Raw genomic sequence first — 4,538 nt, 5'->3', positions numbered from 1 at the left:
AAGGGGTCGAAATCACCACACCAAAAGCCGACATTCTGACCCAGTCAACATCTTGAGACTAAAATTTGCGCGGGTGTGGGTGGAATCAAGATAGATCACGTGACTAACCATTAGTTTGAGATAAGAAAATATCATTTGACTATACTGACCGCAGAAGAAAATGATTGTATTTCATATCTTTCTTAGTGTAGGGGTATGAATTGAGTTTGATAAATTTTTTGATATATATTGGCATGTATATATATCATTAAGCACTCAAGGTTTGTCTTATATTTCGATGACTTATCTCGCTATCTCAACCAACTTATAGTCTTTTAGTAGCTATATGCTCGTGCGAACACCTCAGATTTTGGCATGATCGAAATATGTTGCAGTTATGCATGGTTTAGTCGTTCATAATTTTTTGTTAGGTGACCTATAGCAAACTAGTTTACATATTTAGAGCATGGACAGTGGAATGCCTCATACTACTTGTCACATCCTTGCTTTTGTCAACTTTGGATTGTTAAAATAAACACATAGGGTCAATTTGGTTTTCAATTTTGGTTGTGATTGATTGATCCACCTAGTTTTGAGTAGGAGTCGATTGATTTCAATGAAATTATGGCTCAAAATAAATTTTGGAAGAAAAAAGTCCATTTTACTACCCTGAACAAAGTTGGTGGTTCACATCACCCCCTGATCTATTTTTCTGCCCCTTTCACCCCCTGATCAAACCCATACCAGACAAAAAAAACCCTTGGTGGTTAGTCTCGACCTGGAGCTGACGTGGCGGTGGACAAGGGTGGTTTTTACCGGCTGGTGTGGTAGAGCTGCCCCCCACCCGTTCGTTCTGTTTTTCCACAAATTCCCCAATCCCCTCCCTCTCTGCCGCCGATGATGGAATCGTCGCGGCGGCGCTGAGTCGAAACCATCGAAGGTGCTCGGACTGGTGGTGGCGGCAGTGTGCCACGGTGAATCAACCCCAATCCCTCTTTTCCGCGCGACCGCGCCACCTCTCTTGTCCCCATCCTCAAAACCCTAGCGTGACGGCGCATTCGATGCGGCAGCGGGACTGGTAGGGGTAGACTGAGTGTTTCCGCGGCGTCGGCAAATTGAGGTTAGTCTCATCTCCTTCCCCTACTACACATGGCTGTAGTTGATTCATCTGTTAATGGTCTGGGTCGAGTAGAATGAAGGAGAAGTTCCTGTTTTTAGAGATTTAAGTGTTGCTCTAGTTGATTGCTTGATTTAAGAGTTGCTTCATTGTTTTTTAGGGATCAACAATGGACAATCTTGATTGGTTAGGCCTTCGTGTCTATTACAATGGTGAATTTGAATATTCAGAGAAGTGTTGCTCTTACGTTGGTGGTTCTGTTGAGGTCACTTTTATGCAGAGGGACAAGTTGTCCTTAGCATCTGTCAGGGAGCAGATTGCAGACATAAAGATGGCATACCATGGTGAGTCTTTGACAGACAATCATAGGCTCTACTGGCTGTTTCCTGGAATGAATGTTAGAGATGGGCTGAGAAGGTTAGAGACTGATGCAAATGTGTATTTTATGGAGAGATGCATTACAGATGGTGGTGTTGTGGACATATATGTGAACTTGGAAACTGAAGGTGGAGAAGAACAAAATGAAGGAAATGTAGAAGAGCAACAAGAGAACACTGAAAATCCTGGAACTGAAAGTCAAGAAGAGCACACTGACAGTGATTGGCAGGCAGAGCATGAAGAGGACCTAGATGATTGCTCTGATGAGGCTGCGGATGAGCATGAGCATGAGGATGCTGCTGGAACTGCAGCAAATGTGAAACCTGAAGGTGGAGAAGAGATCAATGCAGAAAATAAAGAAGAGGTTGCTGCTGATGAATGTGAAGACCTGGATTGGTGTCCTGGAGATGCAGATAGTTCAGGGGAAGATGATGAAGCAGAGGAGCTGAGAAAGCATGCTAAGGAAGTGCTTAGAAAGATAAGGATGAACTTGCCACTTGATGAAGAGAAGGAGATCAAGGAAAATACAGCACAGTTAATCCTTGTAGATGAAATGGATGAGGGAAATGACACTCCTTACATGGATTCCAGTGAGGAGTACAGTTATGATGAGGATGAGTTTGGAAATTTCATTAGGAGGGAATCCAGATTTCCAAGATTTGATAGCAAGGCTGCAATTCCTGTCTTTTGCCTTGGCATGACATTTAGGGGGAGAAAATAGTTCAAGAATGCTGTTGTGAAATATGGTCTAGTAGTGAGGAGACAAATTACCTTCATAAAGGATGAGGCTAATAGGATTAGAGCAAAATGCTCTTGGCCTGAGTGTCCATGGTTGATATATGTTGGACATGTGAGCTCTAATGACTGGTTTCAAGTGATCACATTTGTAGACAACCACATATGCCCCCAGAGGAGAGACAACAGATTGGTTACTGCAGCTAGAATAGCAGATAAGTATGAGAGAATTATGAAGGCCAATCCTGGATGGAAAATCAAATCTATCAAGGCAACTGTCAGGTTGGAGATGTTTGTAGATGTGCATGTCTCCAAGATAAAGAAAGCAAAGGCAATTGTGAGAAGAAGAGTTAGAGAAGCAATGCATGAAGAATATGCTAGGGTTTTTGATTATCAACTAGAAATATTGAGGAGCAATCCAGGTAGCACTGTTGCAGTAGTGCTAAATCCAAAGGAAAGTGCCCCTGTTTTTCAGAGATTATATGTGTGTTTCCATGCCTGCAAAAGAGGTTTCATAGAAGGTTGCAGAAAAGTTGTAGGATTGGATGGTTGCTTCTTTAAAGGAGCCCAGAGTGGAGAACTGTTGTGTGCTCTTGGGAGAGATGCCAATGGGCAAATGTATCCAATAGCCTGGGCTGCTGTAGAGGTTGAGAACAAAGACTCTTGGTTCTGGTTTATGGCCCTGCTAAACAAAGACTTGGAAATTGAAAATCAAGGAGAAGGGTGGGTCTTTATATCAGATCAACAAAAAGGCCTCATCAATGCTGTGTCCAAGGTTGTTCCAAATGCTGAGCATAGGAATTGTGCTAGGCATATCTATGCTAATTGGAAGAAAAAGCATAGAGATCAAGCATATCAGAAAAGATTTTGGGCTTGTGCAAAATCTTCAAACAGGATACACTTCAACTTGAACAGGGCCAAACTTGCTCAACTCACACCAGATGGAGCAAGAGACATGATGCAATCAGGCCCAGAATATTGGTGTAGAGCTTGGTTCAAAGAAGGTTCATGTTGTGATTCTGTGGATAATAACATGTGTGAGAGTTTTAACAACTGGATAGTAGAGTACAGAGGGTTGCCTATTATCAGCATGTTTGAAGCAATTAGAGCAAAGGTCATTGTAAGAATTCAAGTAAACAGAGCAATGCCTGCAAAATGGAATGGAACTATTTGTCCTAAAATTATAAAAAAGGTCAACAAGCTGATATAGCTTACGGATAAGTGTGAGACAATATGGAATGGAAAAGATGGATATGAGGTGAAACTAGGGAAGCATGGTTTCAAAGTTGACATGGAAGCTAAAACATGTTCATGTAGATATTGGCAACTGTCTGGAATTCCATGTGTTCATGCTCTTGCAGCATCTCAATGTGGTCCTGATGACATTGTTTCACTCATTGCAAGCTGCTACACAATTGAAGCTTACAACAGGACTTATGAGCATTGCTTGATGCCAATGGAAGGCATGCCTAGCTGGCCTGTGTCTGACAGACCAAGGCCAGCTGTTCCAGGCTATGTGCAAATGCCTGGGAGACCTAGGACTGAGAGAAGAAGAGGTGCAGATGAGCCTCCAAAACATCCACACAAGCTTTCAAAAATTGGAAGAAAAGGTAAGTGCAGTCTGTGTGGACAACCTGGGCACAACATGAGAAAGTGCACAAGTAATCCCAACAGGGGGAAATACAAGAATAAGAAGAGAAAGAAAGAGACAAAGGTGTGTACTGTCATACTATCATATAGGTAATTCTTTTCTTATTTTTGTCTTATTCTGATGTAACTAACAATTATTTTCTCTTTATTCTGTTGTAGCAAAATGAACCAAGAACATCACAGAGAGTCACTAAGGGAACATCTACAGGGGACAGGGCACAATCTTCACAACAGGGCACCCAGCAACATTCTTCACATCAAGGCACACAACACCAATCTTCACAGCAGGGCACCCAAACCAAACCTACAAGTGGAAGGGCCCCTAAACAAGTCAACAAAACTGCACCTAAAGCTAAAATGTGCAAAAGACTAGGAGCAACTTCTAGGCAGAGGAGGACCGTGAGCATGTTTGATGAACTTAGGAGTTAGATACCTGGACCTGTTTACTTTACAAACCTGGTGGCTGTAGCTGCTTGGTTTGCTGGTTATTTGCTGGATTATGAAGTAGTGTGTTGGCTGGAGAACATGAAGTACTTATGTTTGTGTGTTTTGTGCTTGCTGGCTAAAGATTATGAAGTACTGTTCACAAGTCTGTTTGCATTCATAACAGCTAAATTCAATTGCTTCTGTGTTCTTTGAAGTGGAAATGAATTTCAAATGATTGCAATAATTAAAGTGC

The 4,538-nt window shown here is 42.0% G+C and overlaps 1 pseudogene; it reads left to right on the top strand.

The window, feature by feature from the left end:
* Positions 1–1,094: 1,094 nt before the first annotated feature.
* LOC120968840 (uncharacterized) lies at positions 1,095–4,288 on the top strand (annotated as a pseudogene).
* Positions 4,289–4,538: the final 250 nt, after the last annotated feature.

The sequence above is a fragment of the Aegilops tauschii genome, chromosome 7 (genome assembly GCF_002575655.3).
Source record: "Aegilops tauschii subsp. strangulata cultivar AL8/78 chromosome 7, Aet v6.0, whole genome shotgun sequence".
NCBI lineage: Eukaryota > Viridiplantae > Streptophyta > Magnoliopsida > Poales > Poaceae > Aegilops > Aegilops tauschii.
The sequence above is the reverse complement of the archived record's forward strand: the minus strand, read 5'-3'. Positions and strand labels throughout refer to the sequence as shown.